We start from the raw sequence: 19180 nt of genomic DNA, 5'->3' as shown, positions 1-19180 counted from the left end.
AATAACTGAACTCAGCGGCGGCGATAACAGCAAACGGGCTTGCTGGTCGTCAAATTACGAATACCTGTTATGCACGTCAATGCTCAATTTTATGTTACAGAAGCTTTGTCATTCATGAAAGAGAAAGCTTCGTTTCTCATTGGCTTAGATGAACTTGTGACACTGTGGAGAGCCTTGTGCTCGGCCCTCTCATATCTTTCCCTGTGAAGGTGCCTATAATGGTTCTCTCAACATTTCAGCATTTTGTGGGCAATATAACTGTCGGACGCATCTATGCGTGTCTTGATCAGTCCCTTCAGATGGACAGCAGTTGGAGTTTGGGATGTCTGTTTTGTAAAATCAAAAACCGCATTTGTAATTATATTTAGTGGTTTATGAGTTAGGTGACGATGCATATATGGCATAATATTCGAAGAAGGCACGAACGAAGCAATGAACTTGCCATGGAGTCTCCTGCAAAGAGAAAGAGATGACTCGCGTATTTGTGTGATTTTGCGGCGAGTGACATGATTTCGGACCAATCACTTGGAGCCACTCCGCTTTCCTTGCCTCTTCGTTCTCCTTTCTTCACGCCCTGAGCGGAGGGGGAAAGTAAATGAGAACGACGGTCACGCGCTCGGTAATCACCGGAAGTCATTACCGAGACATGACAAAAGAGCGGGGTGGTCGTTCGATACCCGGCGTAGCTGGTAAGCAAACGTGGAGAATGAGACGAAGACACTTTGACTTGAAACAACAATAATAAGACGTTTATAGGCTCAGAATGAGGAATAAAAACATTTAGAGGGCAGCAATTAACATTCTAAAAAGCAACAACATGAGTTGAACTACGGTAAGAAACATGAAATCTGATGGGCAGTTCAAAAATAAATACTCTAAGGTGTCTATTGGAACACCAGGACGGTAGATGATGACCGAGTACCAAGAAACTGAGTATCGTTCGAACCAGCTCTATAGGCAACAAGGCTTTGGCTCCACTTCTTCGATCTCTTCGACTTGTCGCGTGAGCTACTGTCGGTTGGTATTATTACAATACCCGCCCGGCAAGAAAGACTAATGATGAAGAATGGGTAGGCGGATCATTATAGGGCCTGAGGTGGTCGGCGTGTACAGTTTCTCAGTTGCTGCGACGATAGTCTCGATATGAGTCCAGGGGCTCTACTATTTAATTCACGGCAGAAGATTGTTCCAGAAAGCGGTAAGGTTCGTAATAATGAGGTAGGAGTTTAGTTGAGAGGCCAGGAGCAGAGGAGGGCACCCAGAGCTAAACGAGTGTGCCGGAGGGATATGAATCGGGCATTGACTAATTGAATTCATTATCACTGCATGCAGTGACTCAATCTGATCTTTTTGCACTCTATTGCTGGTGTATAAAGCATATTTTGGACCAGAATCTAGGTGAACTTGCAAGACTGGATTGTATTGCTTCAGAAGATAAACGATCTCTAAGAACAGACCTTTTTCTGTGCTTTCATTATGGCCTCGTAAATGGCCTGCCACCCTATGCCGAATTAACGTGTCCACAATATACTGTAGGACTCTGAAGACCTCTGGTGCTGCTGATCGGTCTGAACGTTTTACTGTAATCTCTTGTGTGTGTGTTGTGTTTGTGTGCAACTATGCAGTGCCAGAGGTCTTCAGAGTCATCTAACTAGCCCGCATGCAAGTGCACTGTAGGACTTCCAGATTTTTTTTTTTTCGTTTTTCTTCGGTTGCAGCCTGCTGCTGATATTCCTCGTCGAGCAATTCAGCTACCTATTTAGATGTTCTGTTGGAGTTTCAACATGCGATGCTACTTAAATGACTGATTTTTTTATGTAGCCTGAAATTTTCTAGGACTTTCTTTCATGTGCTGAAGCCCACAGAGACGAACGATGGATCCGAATGCCCTTCCACGTTTGTGTTAGTTTGCACACTTATTTGGGTAATGTTTTGCATAATATTGCCAATAGGCTAGATGTAAAATTCTCGAGACGCGTTTTCCATGCCTTTACTGAAATGTCCACAGGACATGGAGCAAAAATGCCTTTGAGACATGTTGGTATAACATAGGTGTTTTAGCATTTTCTAAATGATCTTTTTTTTTTCATCTCTCTTTGGTGTCTGCGCTGAGTTTACATGGGTGCCCTTTGGCCGAGCAAGGCAGGGCTTTCTTTGCCTTTCACCTTTGTCTCACGCAAACCACTTTTTATTTTCCTTTTTTGTCACAGCCGTAACTTTGCTAGCTTGTAAGTTTTACTTTTTCAAGTTTTTAATTTTTTTTTTTTGATCAACTTGTTCCCCTGGTTGCTTTTTATTATAGCATGTGGTCCGTGATATTGGGCTGTGCTTTAAAGCGATTGAGCCAGTGACCTTAAAGTCGTGTGCTGACCTTAAAGTCGCCAAGTCCCAGCAGGCAAGCATAGAAATTCAGGGGCTTTTTGTGCATATTGCCGTCCAGGTGAACATTTTTGACTGTCATATTGTTGAACCAGGTGTAGACTGTATTGGCGAGCACTTCATAATTTGTCTGCGTCATGTTTCTATGTTGCGCCGAAGTGCTCGATGAAAGAGCTTTTCCTATGTTTTCTTCAAATATCATTGGCAGTGAACTCGGCACGATGCTAAACTAAGTAATTGCCTTCTTGTCACTTTGGCTGTAAATCCGTACTTTTTTATCCAGCAAAGGGAACTTGTGCTTCTTTGTGGTGGCGGCATACTTTGCAACTGGCTGAAAGAGTATCCACACTCGTGACGCGAGAAATCTGTGTCCGTGCCTAGGATAGTATGTCTGTGTTGAAGCATTTCTGGATTTGAGAGCATACAAGTAAGGGAACGACTCTGGATACATATTTGTCTGCTCTTGTGTGCTGTGCCAACAAGCCCCTCCATGGCCTCATCGCTTCCCTATGACAGAATAAATGTTTTCCAATCAAATTTATTTTGCAAGAGATACACAAACGTAATTAATACCTATACCGTGAGTTATTTAGCTGCTGCAAGCCACTGCTTAGCAGATGCATTCAGAGAACAATTGCCAGCACGGTATTCAACTTCTAAAGGACGGGTCACTGACCATTGCACACTTGCAAAAAAATCTGTAAAAGTGAATGTGTGCCTACAAATTATTTCGATGTTGAGAGAATTTTAGTCTCCTCTGCAGGTTTTGCGAAAAACAGAAAGTACTTCCTTGTGGCAAATATTTGTTGAAGCAATATCTAATGCCAAGAGTCAACTGTGTAACAAAATTGCATACTTTGGCTAATTTTAGTAAACATGTACCGTCTGTTGCAGAAGTTTGCGGCCCAACGCGCCGGGCAGAGGAGCAGTATCGCTCCCGAGAGGCGGCGCTGCGCCCGCCGGCGCTGCCTGGTGACGTAGCTATAAGTGAGGAGGCTTGTTCTCTTCTCCTCATCCCGCGGTTGATATCGCACATTTTTGCTCTCAGTCGCGGGATGAGGGGAAGAGAACAAGTCTCCTCACTCTTTATTGCTGCGTCACCAGGCAGCGCCGGCGGGCGCAGCGCCGCCCCTCGGGAGCGATACTGCTCCTCTGCCCGGCGCGTTGGGCCGCAAACTTCTGCAACAGACGGTACATGCTTACGACACAAGAGGCACGGAATACTGGGCTGTAGCTTTCGGTAGGAGAAATCATGGAAAACATAGGCTATGCTTTATGATTCTTAACTGTTAAATACATTTCCTAGGAAAGACACCAGTACAAGTCTGATATTTACAGAGGTAAGGAAGCTTTTTGTGCAGTCTTTTATGTTTTATGCTATGCTTGTATGCATGTGTATTGCTGAATTTAATGCTTTCTTCAGCAGTGTCAACTCTCTCTCTTTGCATTGCTTTATTGAGAATGTTGACATTTGACTCCACGAAATTCATGGGGCGCACTAAGAATTTCGTTGTCGAGAAATCTAAAAGGACAAAAAGTGACTCGGGACACCGCACTATTTTACTTCCAGAAATCTGTTAGCACTTTTTGCTTTGGTTTCACCAGCAGCAGCATCACGCGAGTTTTGCACCGATAACAGCCAATGCAATGTCATCATCCTGAGTGCCAAGGAACTGACGGATCACATTTAAGGCGTCCATTACCTGGCACTTGGCCGCTGAGCCATTATCCTAGACAGAGTCGTCATCATCGGACAGTCCTACTTCACGGACACGTTTTGTAATGCATTAATCCTTCAGTTTCTTGTGGACAACCATTTCCACGCTAACACTAAGGAAATCTTCCAGCTGTATGTCAGCAGATGCTCCCGGTCTTTTGAAGAAAACTCCATGCTGCATCAATCACCGGGGTCAATGTCTATGGTAGCCGTCTTCTGGTGCTGCGATGGTGCTGGTTGCAGTGCTGAAAAAAGAAAACTGCCGTGCTTGAAGCAGTCGCTGATACACATTGTGTGATGCTCCACGAAGCAGCTATCGTCTGCAGTGCCATGAACAGGTCGACTTTCGTTTCCCTTCCCGTCTGAGTGTTGAGGAGAAGCCGCAAGCCTCTCACGGTAGACACACTTTACACATCGTATAATTCCCTGGTCCAGCAGTTGAATTGCAGAAGTGCAGTTGGGCGGGAAATAGCACAACTACATAACTGATAATTTCACATTGTCAGTACGGTGGGCCGAACAATTGGAGTGTAACGACTCATGATGTCAGGAAGGTTCGCAGCCCATGCTGAGGCAGCTTCCGTGTTCACTGAAGCAGATTTACCGCATAAACCCTTTCTGACGACATTGCGCCTAGCTTCAAAGCGATTTAGCCACCCTGTACTGGCCTTGAAATGAACGGGATATTTTTGCTTGAGTGTGGGCAAACCACGTGTGTACATCAACATCGCAAGAAAATGAGGCTGATGGGATCATTTCTATATAGCTGAAGGTAAAGTAAAGCAAATGAAGAGATTAAGCGGACATCACCTGAAGCGAATAACTTGCGAATAAACGAATTCGCGAATAAACAACATTCCTTCCCTGGTTTACAATAAGTCAATTGGATAGCATACCTGTGCCTGCCTTTCGACGAGTCTTTTCGTCGCCTCCAGTGCCTCCTGTGCTGTAGGCTTCTTTAGGCCTGGGGCAAGGGCCCCAGTCCTAAATTGATGAAAGACCCACAACTTTTTTTCGGGGTTGAAGGATGCTGGCTGCTATCAACAGGTCATCGGCAAGAACATCTTGCATACGTTCATTCTTCTATTTGAGGAGTGCCTGCTTTAGTTTGGAGAAGCTGAAACTAGTTTGAAAACATCATTTTAGGTATGCTACCAGTGGTAAAAAGAGGGAAGAAAGGCATCCTGAGCTTCCTTGCATACATCATATGCATGCACTACAAGATTTACGAGTCAGTAGACGCAGGCACGGCGCCCTTAGTATGCAAAAATGTTCTTTCCATTGCATATGAAAGTAGTCTATATACTAATTTAAGTAGTTGAACGTAAGCATCTCTTCCTAGTGCGCTGCTGAAACTAAAATTGCTTGCTAATATGCTCCTGTCATAGCTTAAGAGCATACCAATCATTTGCCACAGATTTTATTGAAATGTGTGGGCAATTCCTCTGCCCGAGGGATGCGCAAGACAAATACACAGCGGGCCGTGTAATAAACATCTTTAATCTCATGTCCGGAAGTCCATGGTGGTGCGTGAGGTCATCGGGGTCGTCGTCTGGACGGGCAGGCAGCGATCCGCGGGTCGACTAGAGAGTGAAGAGAGTGAGGCGATGGCGCGTGCCTTCCTTTATAGACCTCGCGCGGGACCGGTTACTGGGAACAAGCGGGGAGAGGGAAGGGATAAAGCGGCGGCGCATCGGTAGTCGCGGGAATTTTGAATGTGGCTGGCGCGGTCCCCACAAATGTTAAAGGGATATAGAATTATTGACAGCAGACCAGCCTCTCGCTTGAGCATAGCAGGTGCTCAGGCATAGATGCAGCACTCATGACATCACACCATCTCCTTGCAGTCTGTCAGTGGATTCGGCGGCAGGCTTCAGTAAGTTCAGAAGGGTCTGTAGTGTTCCCCGACTGAATTCACATGGTGGCAGACTGATTTTCATTCTGCTTGACAACAATCGTCATGACACAGTTGAAGGCATCACTCTAAAAAATGATAAATTGTGTTGTGTAAGAAGCATCGTAAAAAAACTGAGCGCAAGTTTATCTCTGCAGTCTGTCAGTGGGGTTGGTGGCAGGCTTCAGTAACCTGAAAGTGCCTGCATTCTTCCTTGACTGAATTTACGTGGTGGTAGACTGATTTTCATTCTAGTTGACAATGACGATCATGACACAGTTGAAGGTGTCACTCTGAAAAAGGATACATTGTGTTACGTAAGAAGCATCAGAAAAAATGAGCATCAGTTTACGTCATATTCTTGCAGTCTGTCAGTGGCATCGGAGGCAGACTTCAGAAGGCTCAAAAGGGTTCGCAGTTTTCCCTGACTGAATTTTGGGGTGGCAGACTGATTTTTGTTCCACTTTAGACTGTCATGACACATTCCAAGGCATCACTCTGAAAAATGATAAATTGCGTTGTGTAAAAAGCATCAGAAGAAGTGAACACAGCATAGTTTACTTCATGTCCTTGCAGTCTGTCAGTGGCATTGAGGCTTCAATAGGTTCAAAAGGATCTGTAGTCTGCCCTTACTGAATTCATATGGTGGCAGACTGATTTTTGTTCCACTTTACAACGATGGCCATTACACAGTTGAAGGTGTCGCTCTCAAAAATATTTTGTTGTGTAAAGCCACGTTCAGACTACAGTCGCATCTGCCATAAGTGTCGTATTTATCACAATGCACGTAGCTGCCAGAACTTTCGTTTACGTAGCTTACGACCGTGCATGTTCACACTGGGCCGTTCGGTAAGATACATTCTTTACGACTTGTGTGCGAGCTTGGCGAAATAGTTGAAAACGCACCCCAAATGTTCCCATCCCCCGCTGCTTTGTCCATTGATGGCCCTGAGCTCCCTTTTGTAATGGTAGCAGACAACGCATATCCCTTAAAACCTTAAAACACAACCTAATGAAGCCGTACCCTGGTGTCCAACCATCAAACACGTCAAAAAGGGTGTACAACTACAGGCTTTCTTGAGCACGATGGTGCATCGAAAATGCTTTCGGAATTTTGTGTACGCGATGGAGGGTGCTCCGGAACCACATGAGTCTGCTGCCAAAGAATGCGGTTGCAGTCTCAGCTGCTTGCTGTTGTCTGCAAAATTACCTGATGCAGGAAGGGAGGCTGCCAGGTGGCTATTGTCCACTGCAGTTTGGAGATACTACAAACAGTGTAAGGGCAGTCATCCCAGGAGAATGAAAAAACAGCACTGAACCCCTGCCACAAATAACTAGACAAGGCTGTAATGCTTATTCTAAGAAAGCGTCTGAAGTGAGAGACTTCTTCACTACTTATTTTCATGGTGAGGGTTCCGTGAGCTGGCAATGGGGTTAAATGCAAGTTGAGCTGCATTTTTTCTGTGGCATCCTGTTCAAGTGACATACGTTTTACAACATCATGATTTGCCTTAATTGTGCGCTGTACTTTTGCTGTGACTATTGCGTAAGTGTTGATGTATCGCTAATAATGAAATAAATGCTTTGCGAACACAAGCGTCGTTTTGATAATGTTTATTTCGTTCGCAAAGGGCATGTGCAGTGCATAAAATATTTGTAACAAGATTGTTCGGTAATTTAGGTGCAATAATAATAAACAGAATATTTTCACTTCAATTATTTTCTCGATCTTAAGAACCCGAGGGCATTCTGTACAGATAGAGAGGTAGAGTTACCATATGGACATTTGTGGGATGTGCTAGGAAAAAAAGAGCGAAAAACAGCGCGAACAGGCAATAGCAAAATGACCAAAATTACAGCGCGATAAAATTAAGTGGTATAATAGCAAACAAGATATATCATGTAAATCAGAAAATAAAACAAAAGTTGCAGTTAATTGAATGGGCATGAGGTGTTCGACAATTTCAATTTCATGCATTATCTGGCGACGTGCTATTTTTCTGTTGTCCTCCTACCTTGAAAAAAAAAAACACAAATGCACCCATTTAATCCAGGTTCGATGAGAACTATTACCTCTATATGCAAAAAAAAAATCTTCCCAGCATATTGTTTTCAGTCTGTCTTAGAAGCTGTAATTATCTTTTGTAGTGCATATGACCTTCATTGGGCCAGGTTTCCCCTGCCTTTGGCAGTGTTGCAAACTGCCTCCGAGATGGAGTATATTGCATCACACAGAACAAAAGAACACATTCCAAAATTTTAGGGCTTCTGCTACAGATGCTTAAAGCATCTGTATTGTTCAGCTGGAATGCTTCTTCAAGCAAATAGTGTGTGGATTTCGAGTTTTAGATGTTCTTTTGTACGCTCATCCACCTTACTGAGGAGGCCTTTCAATCTCAATAGGAAGTGTTCGTCCTCATCTACTGACACGGCAGCTGTTTTTAGGTCATTTAGCCTGTGGCGATTCGCTTGGAGCGTCGACAACATTAAATCATCCAAATCGCTCTTCTTTCTTTTTGTACGCTTGTTTTTAGGCGATGCAGCCGTTTCTCCTGAACAAGAAGGTACACTTGCGGCATACTTACGATCTCCCTCGTTACTTGGCTCTCTCGACACTTCTGGAGGGGGCGACACTTGAATAATATCGTTGGGGAGTGAAGTCTCCTGCTGAGTGCTGTCAACATAAAATTTGCGGCATAGTCCTTCAACAGATGCAACTTGTCATTGACTAGCTCATGTGGCTGCTGAGTCAGAGGAACTGCAGCTACAGTTTCGTCTTTTCTTGTCAGGCTGCGTACAGTAATAACCAAAACAAAAACACATTAGACGCCTATATTCACACACACAGGGATGAATAAAATTACCAAGACAACAGTGCAACACAAATCTGTATTGCATGGGGCTATCCTTAAACTTCCTGTTAACATTGATAAGCCATGTGCTCAATTGTACAGGCTGGTTTTAGCTTGTAAATATTCCACTCCTGGTCGTCCTTTGCTGCAGTACAAATGAGCATAAATGCTAGCAATTTTCTCTTGAATGAATTAGGCTCCAATGAAATAAAAAAAAATTCTTTAGCTCTACATGTGACTGTATACAGTGTTTTTTCTTCAATAAAAATTCTAATGTAAACTACAGCAGGGCAAGAAATTAGAAATGTGAAGGAATTGGGTTCGAGCGCATGCTTGTCCACTGCAGGCAGTATGACAGTGGCCTTGTACGCCAGCTTCTGTCCTCACGCTTCCCCAATACTCTGCCGGCAAACGTTTGATGCTGCTGCTCATAAGAGTTCCCCAACATTCGGTCAAAGGAGCAGGGTGCTGCGTGGTGTCCGTGGGGTGTCTTTTTGTTTCGAGGCTAAGGTCCTGTCTCAGTCGGTACATCCTTTTTTTTTTTTCAACAACCCCCGTTCGCACGTACTTTGGCGCGCAGTCCTTCAGTAGCCCTTCCCACGAGATCCACTTTACGAATGTCGAAGAGGGATCTTCGAGACATTTCGGTGCAGCGACTGAAAAGGTCTCGCAGCTGTCTCCAAACAATGAGTCGGGGTGCGCAATAGGCACAAACGTTCGCGGAATGCATCCCATTAACTCCCCTCCCTTTTGCAGATGCTCTTTTCTTTTCCTCTTTTACGGCGGTCTTCTTTCAAACACCAGTGGGTCCGCGTCAACTCGGTGCTGCGTCCTGACCACAACCTTGCCAATCATCTGCCTTTTGCTGCAGGGCAATACTGTTCCCTCACTTGTCAACGAAGAATGTCCTACAAACACCTGGACGCGTCTGGTCGCAAGGCAGGAAAAAAATCTAAAACCAAAAAGGAACAGCGGGAGCGGGACAGTTGCTTCAATGTGCTTTCCTCCTGCGCAGCAGCTCAGCACTTAAATGCTTGCATTTCTTCGTCAAAATACGGCCGCTGCAGCCGCTTCTAAAATTATCAACCCAGGCTTAGCAGCAAAATTTCACAGCTACTGAGTAGCAATAAAGCTAATAGTTCGCTCTTATCTTTGGCATTGTATAGCGTCGACCAAGAAGGTTTGGCATAAGGATCATGCTTTCTCCACGTCCGCTGCACCACTTCCAGACTTTACGTACATCTCTCGTAGTCTGAGGAACTGCTGTCGCAGATAGTTCCAGTAGTGCTGTAACACTGCCGCTGCATTGAGCGTAGAAAAAAACCGTGTTTACACAATGCAAATAAAGCATTGCATACGGCGTACGTCTAAAGAAAGCTGGCTGCTGCAGTATTTCTAGTCGAGCATGATGTTTATGTACACCAACGTAGAATCGAGCTATATGAACGTTTGTTATGGCCTGCCAGTCTGAGTTCGGCAGGGTGACGACAGAATCAGAGGGTAATGGCCGAATATGTGTGACAAAGTGATAACATAGTCGGTCCTCATGCATAGACACTCCTGCAGACTTGCTACTAACCGTTCCCATAGACAGCCTTGAATGTGTTGGTTTACAATTCGACTCTACACCAATGGTTGTCACATGTAGCGAATAGCACTCATGTGCTAGATCTCATGCTCATTAAACCAAATCAGTGACGCACTCGTGCGAGATTTCCGGAGCCCACCTCTGCACCAGAAATCCCCGCTTAACAGTGTGATAGCGACACAGCAACAACGCCCGAAAAACACCTTGGTGGGGTAGTTATCCTACCACATAAAAGCATTATTGCAGACATGTCAGTAATTAATGGTACGCAGGTTTATCCGATGGGCTGCGAAAATGCACTGAAACAAAATGGGCAGCGCATTACCGTCAACATTATCAGCACTCGCACTGTGCCGTAACCTCAATTTTCTAGAAGAGGGGGAGCATTTTGTTGACAGTTTGTCCTCAAATGAAAAATCGAAAATCACTTGCTGGTTTGATTCAAAATAAAAAATAAAAAATCACTTACTGGTTTGATTCAAAGCAATGGCTACTTGCATCCGTGCATTATTTTGCAGTTGCTTGTCACGGTGCGACTTCAGCCACTGATCATAAAGAACCGGCCTCTGCCGTACTTCTTCGATGAGCAGCTCATCATTGCACAGCGAAGACACTTCTGCACTGCATATTGTCAAGCTGAGGGCAGAAACAACACGAACGCTGGCGAGCCGAAACAATAGCAGTGCCGGAACGTCGAATGGTGCTGCCTGCTATCCGTCAGCGCGCAAAGCCTGAGAGGATCGGAAGCCTTGTGACTGGGAAAGGAAAAACGAAACGGCTGTGCTCATTGGTCGCACGGTAACAGATGCATCTCTACTAGTCGTAAAAGTCACGGGTCCTCCGACATTTACGACCACGCTGGTTGCAGACGTTGTGCATATTACGCTTTGTGTGACAGCAGTGTAAAAACATGTTACGTTTTGTGCGCTTACACTTACGATGCTTACGAATGATACGTACATTGTGCACATAGTCTGAACGCGGCTTAACCCTTAAAAGCCCATAGTGCTTCTACTATGAAAAAATCGGTGAAATGTTTCAAAAACGCTCTTTATTAATCTGTGAACACATTTTCAACAAAAAAAAACGCATCAGTTTATAAGCGGCGGAAACACAGGTGTGGGAATATTCTTCCCAATGGGCATTGAGCACTGACCTACTTCTGGTGAAACTTCATGAAGCAGGGAACAATGCAGAGGTGAACCTTGCATACTGAACAGATGATCCTTGACCTCTTATCATTCTTGGCAGTTGAACAGTATCTGCAGCGCTTGTATGAAGTTGCCGCCTCCGGGAAGTGGGGTGTAGCTGCAAAGCGAGTTTCATCTGGCACGCCAAGATTTTTTTCTGTCTTCTTGATAGAAGGTCGTCGTGGAGCAAGGGCATCTGATCTTTTCCTGCTACTGTAACCATTCACAAGCTGCCTTGACAGCCTTATCACGAAGCGTAAGTGGTCATCCCACCCAACGTTTGAAAGTCGGTACAGCACATAGCTGTTTACAAGAGCGCAGTCCAAAATGAAATAAAACAGGCGCATCCACCACTTTCGAGACTTTCTGCTAACAGTGTAATACTCCCTAAGCTGGTCAAAGCGGTCTACTCCGCGCAAGTACTTTGTGTGCTCGATAACAGCCAGAGGACATTGGATGTCAATTTTAGAGCCGTCCTTCACTTTCTTGGAAACTGTGACTGTGTGCGAGGGATTGTGGGCAGTCGTGAGTACATTCACAGGCCTCATGTCCTGCCACTGCAGAGCTGCGACATTCCCCTTTACACGGTAGGTATGGTCCCCTTCTTTCATATTCTTTTTGTTCTTGAGGGTGTCGGGAAGCCCTTTCCTTTGCTGTCGCACAGTGGCAACTGAATATATGCCTTCTTCAAACAGGTTTTGCAGCAGTTCTGGTGAAGAAAAGAAGTTGTCGAACACCACTAGGCACTCGGTTTGTTCAAGTCCCTCAGTGAACTTCTTCACCACACGAGTGCCTAACCCGCTGCCATCGCTCTCTTTTCTAGTGTAAACATCAAACTGGATCACAAAACCAGTAGCGGCATCTGCGCGCACCCAGACTTTGAAGCCGCGCTTGATCGGTTTCAGAGGCACATACTGCTTGAAGGACTTCCTTCCCTTGAAACGAACCATGCTCTCGTCGATTGAGTAGCAGGCAGATGGTTTGTAGCAGTCATTAAATTTCCTCATTACTGATGTCATAAGTAGCCGGATCTTGTGCAATGGGTCATGCCCTGGCTCACCTTTTGGCACTGAAGTTGCGTTGTCATTGGCATGAAGAGCCCTCAAAAGCATAAAAAACCGGGATCTTGGCATGATGCAATTTATAGAAGGTACGGTCAGGTCGCTGTCGGTGCACCAGTAATCTCTTCTGTTCTCGAGCTTGTGGAAGCCCATCTTTATAATCACACCTAGGAGCGCACGCATCTCTTCGTTTGTAGTGTCTTGCCACCCTTTCAACTTCGCTTGTTTTGCAAACAAGTTAGTTTCGCGAACGAGTATTTCCACAGCTTCACCGAACAGTGCATCAAAAATCTGCAAAGGTGTGAAGTTCTCAGGGAGCTTTGATGAAGCTGGTGGTAGGGAAGAAAACTTTGGAATGCTTTTTTCTTGCGGAAGAGAGTGTATTCCCCAGTCTTCGTCATCACTCTCCTGTTCTGCAACACTGTCGCTGCTGGAGTGGGCATCTGATGAGTTTATGCAAGGCGCCAAGCTGCCCTCTTCATCTTTCGAGCGGGTAAGAACTGCTGCTGGCTCATCAACATCATCTTCTTCACTATCCGTTGAGCGATCGACGTCATCAGGAAGTGAAAAAAAAACAGATCTAAAGCCTCTTCAGCAGTCAGACGTCCGGCCATCTGGAGGCAGAAAAAAAGATGGGCAAACACGCTTGAAATTCCGCGAAAAGCCTGTAGGGAAATATGTTCCCATATGACAGGTCTGAGTGACACCTTATTTTTTTCACATGACAGCTTGGACAACGCTTTAAAACACTATCATACATTCGAGGAGACTTCAACCTATCGATTGCATATAATTGACTTACTTTAGTGACGCAAGAAACCCAGCATCCGTGACTTGTTTTCCCTGTGGCGATCCACGCGCGTAAGAGCACTCGGAACGAGAGAAAAAGGCGCGAAGTTGCGAAAAACCTGCAGTGGCACCTAGCGGGTTGCAAAGAAAATGATAATTTTTTTTTTTATGTTTCTATGGTGTTACACTAGATGGCGCCACAGTATTGTAAGGAAAAGATGATTGCTTAAGCAATAGGAAGCGTTTGAATGAAGTGGGAAATATATTCCCTGTGGGCGCTTAAGGGTTAAAAAGCATCAGGTTAAGAGAAAACAGCGTAGTTTACTTCATGTCCTTGCAGTCTGTCAGTGCAGTCTGCAAGAGGCTTCACTAGGTTCAAAAGGATTTGTAGTCTTCCCTGATTTAATTCTTGTGTTGGCAGACTGATTTTTGTTCCACATTACAACTGTCATGACACAGTTGAAGGCATCACTTTCAAAAGTGTTGTGTTGTGTAAGAAGCATCAGAACAAGAGAAAACAGCATAGTTTACTTCATGTCTTTGCAGTCTGTCGGTGGCATCGGTGACAGGCTTCAATAGGTTCAAAAGGGTCTGCAGTCTTCCCCGACTGAATTTTTGTGGTGGCAGACTGATTTTTGTTCCACTTTACGACGATGGTCATGACACAGTTGAAGGCGTTACTCTGAAAAATTATTGTGTTGTGTAAAAAGTATCAGAAGAGAAAACGGTGTAGTTTACTTCATGTCCTTGCAGTCTGTCAGTGGTGTCAGCGACAGGCTTCAGTAGATTGAAGTGTCTTAATTCTTCCCTGGCTGAATTCACGTGGTGGCAGACTGATTTTGGTGATTACGACTGTCCTGACACATTCCAAGGCATCACTCTGAAAAATGATAAATTGTGTTGTTGAAGATTCTTCCAAAAAAAGAAAACTGTGCGTAGTTTACGTTATCTTGCAATTTGCCAATGGCTTCAGCGACAGTCGTCAATAGGTTCGAAGGATCTGCAATCTTCCTAGAGGGAATTGTCATGGTGGCAGACTGACTTTCTGTCTACATTACAATTATGGTCATGACACAGTTGAAAGCGTCACTTTGAAAAATGAAACAATTGTGAAAATTGTGTACGCAGCATTAGGAGGGAAACTGAATCATCTCCTTGCAGTCTGTCAGTGGCGTCGGCAAGAGGCTTCAATAGGTTCAGAAGTGTCTGCAATCTTCTCTGACTGAGTTCTCATCGTAGCAGACTGATTTTTGTTCCACTTTACAATGATGTTCAGTCGAAGGCGTCACTCTGAAAAATTAATTGTGTTGTGTAAGAAGCATCAGAAAAATAGAAAACTGCGTAGTTTACTTCACGCCCTTGGACTTTGTCAGTGGCGTTGCCGAGAGGCTTCAGTAGGTTCAAAAGTGTCTGTAGTGTTCCCCGACTGAACCCAGGTGGTGGCAGATTGATTTTTGCTCTACTTTCCGACTGTCATGACGCAGTTGAAGGCGTGACTCTGAGAAATTATTGTGTTGCATAAGCAGAATCGGAAGAAAACAGCATAGTTTACGTCATGCCCTTGTAGTCTGTCAATTGAATCGGCAACAGGCCTCAATAGGTTCAAAGGGTCTGCAAGTCTTCCCTGACTGAATTCTCCTGGTTGCAGACTGATTGACTGATTTTTTGTTCCACTTTACAACGATGGTCATGACACCGTTGAAGGCGTCACTCAGAATAATTATTGTGTTGTGTAAGAAGCATCAGAAGAGAAAACAGCATAGTTTACTTCATGTCCTTCCACTCTGTCAGAGGCATCGGCGAGAGGCTTGTCGATGTCCTAACTGTTCGCTGGTTTAAAATTTCTTATCAATGACACAGGAAGAATTTCCCACTGCTTATCCTCTATGTAATTCACGCAAGCAAACATGATGTTGTCAGCCACGAGAATGATACCGTGCAAACTAGTACAGTATACTAAATGTACATGTGCAAGCTGTTTTCTCGTATCGCACCTTAGAGAGGGTTGCTAGTCGGGTACAACTTTGCCCCTCAAAGGATGCTGCACTGATATCCACAAATCCTCATACCTTCATCATTGATTGGTTTCGAACTGCTAGAGTAGTGATATTGCAGGTTGTAGCAGGTGCCTATGGAACTCACACAGCTGGGCAACTTTCTATTTCAAAGCACCTAGCATGTTTCCTTCAAAGCCGTAGCTGCTTCTGCACTAGGCAGTGTATTTGTCGGATTGTTTCTCTTGGAAGTACCAAGATTTTCTGCCTCCGCATATACTGGTAGAGCTTTGAGCTTGTCATTTTAAGAAGAATGCACTCTAGGACCCAGCCTTTGTCATACTCAATTCATGCCCTGAAGGGTCTTCATTTTAGCTGCCTCAAAGCAGTGCCCGACAGTGAATTGCTGCTTTGGAGACGAAGAGATTGGCTTTTTAGTGGTTACTTGTTAAGCTGTTATAGACCTTTTCATCGGGTGGGGAGGTGTCGGAAAGTCTCTGGTCTGGACTGCAGAAAAACCCATTCCGCTGCTCCTTCCACGATGCTAACGACTAGCGCAAAATGCAGTCCAGCGAACACTGGCGACACACAGCGACCCAGCTTCTGTACCTTTGACACAAGCTGGTGGTTTTTTTCTTGCTTACTGGTTGGTAGCTTGGTACTTCGGTTCATTTCTTTCTGCCTCTTGAGGTATGACTGCTGTGCACCTAAAGCTTTTTGCAAATATTTGCAAACATTGCTAGAAATGTACCTCTTTCATTGACTTTCCTTCCTGTTTAGTGCTGTAAGCTATTGTTAACTTTATACCATCTTTGCACAGGACACACACGCCCTACACATAGCTTCATACTAACAGAACAAAACAATCCCCTGTGTAACACATGTGGAGACGACCTCACTGTGAGCCATCTCATACTCTTGTAGAAAACTCGAAGCAATCAGACGTTTCACACATTTTATTATGAACACATTCCTTTTCATCCCGCACTGGTGTTATGTGAAAAGGCCTTTGTCAACTTGTCATGTACTTTGTAAAGAAGCAAATATTTTAAACAAATTGTAGGTCAGAAAAATTGCTACATATAAACACAAAAAGGGGCATTTAATCCCATGCATGGTGTCTACCAAAGTGTTTTTTTTTTAATTTCCCTGACTTTTCCAGGTTTTTCCTGACTATTTCCATTAAATTCCCTGACCGAAGTCTTGAAAAATAGTTTCGACTAATGCCATTAAAACGAATATATTGCATAGATAGACATTATGCACAATGCAAAATATTTTATTCAGGTGTACAAAACAACTGATCTGCTGTCAAAGAGAGAAAAAAACATTGGTCAGCTGTTTTAGGGACCTTGTTTTAGAGAATTAATTTCTTCCTCAAGACAAGCAGCCTGCAACTGTGCATTGTCGATGACCTTTTGCCTCTTTTGTTTAAGTTCTTTTACAAGAGCAGCCACTCTCCTCTTCCTTTCAGCATCCGATGTGTCCAACCTCTCTTGCTTCTTTCTTTGCAGGTCTTCTTTCCATCGGGCATTGGCACTGCGGACCATTTGCATCATTGTGTTTTTGTTGTGTTTGTGACCTCAACTTTGGCCACACCTCCAATAGCCGAGACTCTGTCATACACTACTCATTGCGCAATTAGCGACTCCTCTTTCAGGTTTTCAACAAGGCACTCTTTGTTGACTGAGAACCCTCATTCCACAGCTGCATTTTCATGGGACAAGCTAAGAATTATCTTGAATGAAAATAGCTCCTTATGGTCACATGAACACAACTCAAACCAGAGCGTGTCCAGCCCCTGCTCGTTTCAGTCAAAGTTGGTCAACGCCATCTATGCAGAGCTCAATGAGCATACTGCAACATAGGAACGGTGGGTACGCTCAGCTTCCAAACCAGTCAGCCACTGGTGCTTTGTTAGCACCTCCAGGGCAAAGCACAGTTGCTTTGCACCAACCTCTGGAGACATTGCGATAGCTGGATCCAAGCAGCTCGCTCCTCTGGTCAACTTGTATTGTAAAGGTGACCTTTCCATCACTTTTTGTGAACACTTCTTTACGAATGCAAGTCTTTTTTGAAGCTGAGCACAGCCAGATGCGATGGTGTGGGGATCTTGTAAAGCTCATTTTTTGCAGCAAACCCAATGTTGAATGTAGTAGAAGCAACTATGTTATCAGGTTTCTCCGAGTCAATCCTAAGTAGCTTGGTGGACGTGTTGGCAGCTTGCAGGGCTTCCTTCCGGATGATTCTAGCGAGCAATGACCGCAACAGGCGATCCAGTGTAGGGGCTAGAAAGGGCACCATAGGCTTGTCTGTCTGAAATTCAGCCAAAAATGGTTCCAGGTCTTCAGCAATTGATAGCATAAAAGCTAATTTAACAGGCAGCATCTTGTCCCCCTACTGCATTTTCAACAATGCTGTAGCTAGCACCCGCTGGCGCCTTTTTCGTTTGCTTAGAGCATTCCACGAATTTCACCAAGTTTGGAATAATAGCAAGCACTCTTGAAATCACCTTGCTATTCTCAAGCCACCTTACCAGGCAGAACTTCAATGGAAACGGCACTTCCTGTGAAGTGGATATAGTCTGCACGACGTACTGGCACATACTTGAATAGATTATAGCTCCCACGAAGAAACGCTACCAGATCCCAGAGCGTCGCAGAGTGGCCTGTTTTAAATGCACCATTGACAACATGGAGTCCACAGCTTCCAATGTCAGGAAGTTGGTGGGTTGAGTCGGATTCTCTAAGTTCTTGTTTGAGGGACCTCAGAAACTTCAAGTTCACATTTGGCCCATCCATTGACACTTGTAGTATCTTCGTTTGATTAATACCTTCTCTGGCTTTCCTAAAATCAACAGCCAAATCTTCTGCGGTGGTGTGCCCCAAGAAACACGAAGTTAGGTAGCGTGTTTTCACAGTGGCATCAGTTTGGTCCCAGTACCTGATCAGTACATCCATCTGTTCTTTCTGAGTGACTTTGTTGAGCGACTCATCAAATGCAACCACTAAATAAGGAAGGCTAGAAAGGTTTGTCAGCAACTTCTCTTGAAAGTATGGACCAATAGCATGACAAATTGTGTATCCGACTTTGTCCTTTCCAAGCTGCATTTTAGTGGCGACCTCACATGTAGGGAACATAAATGGAAACAGCGAGGCAGAGGCTGCCGCTGATCTAAAAGATCCATGGGTCATTACAGTATTCAAGCACCACATGATCTCGGCCTCAGTAACTTCATTCTTCAATAGAAAGCTACTCACTGATGTCTTCATAGAGGGGCAAGTGCTTCCGTGGTGATGGCTGGACGCAGCTCCGGAGTGCTACAAGCACTAGCGCTACCTCCGAACGAAGCACTCGTTGGCGCTACGGAAGGCGAGCTGCTATTTTTCACAGTCGCGAAAAATGAGACGACCGAGTCTGGGAAGCGCTTTGCTGAGATTTCATAGCAGCTTGATGTTTCTTACTGTCAGCATGGCTAGTAATTACCGTTTTCCCCATGTTGCTCAAGGAGAACTTCTTGCAGCACATTGTGCAGCGAGCACTATTTGGGTCATTTGGCACAGGCCTAATCCAGTTTGCATGTGCGGAGATTTTCGGGTTTGTCCAGTCGGGGTTGAAGCAGCATTTCTTTGACAGTGACATCGTTACTTCCACACATATGTTCACTTCAGGAGCACAACACGAACTTTCGAACTGAAGGTCGAAACGCACGTGGT

The 19180-nt window shown here is 44.6% G+C and overlaps 1 pseudogene; it reads right to left on the bottom strand.

Moving 5' to 3' along the window:
- Nucleotides 1–10036: 10036 nt before the first annotated feature.
- LOC146176948 (uncharacterized) lies at nucleotides 10037–18658 on the bottom strand (annotated as a pseudogene).
- Between the last annotated feature and the right edge of the window lie 522 nt (nucleotides 18659–19180).

Source organism: Amblyomma maculatum, chromosome 10 (genome assembly GCF_055883805.1).
Source record: "Amblyomma maculatum isolate TAMU_Amacu chromosome 10, ASM5588380v1, whole genome shotgun sequence".
NCBI classification, from domain to species: Eukaryota; Metazoa; Arthropoda; class Arachnida; order Ixodida; family Ixodidae; genus Amblyomma; species Amblyomma maculatum.
Note: the sequence above shows the minus strand (reverse complement) of the source record. Positions and strands in the feature narration are given on the sequence as shown.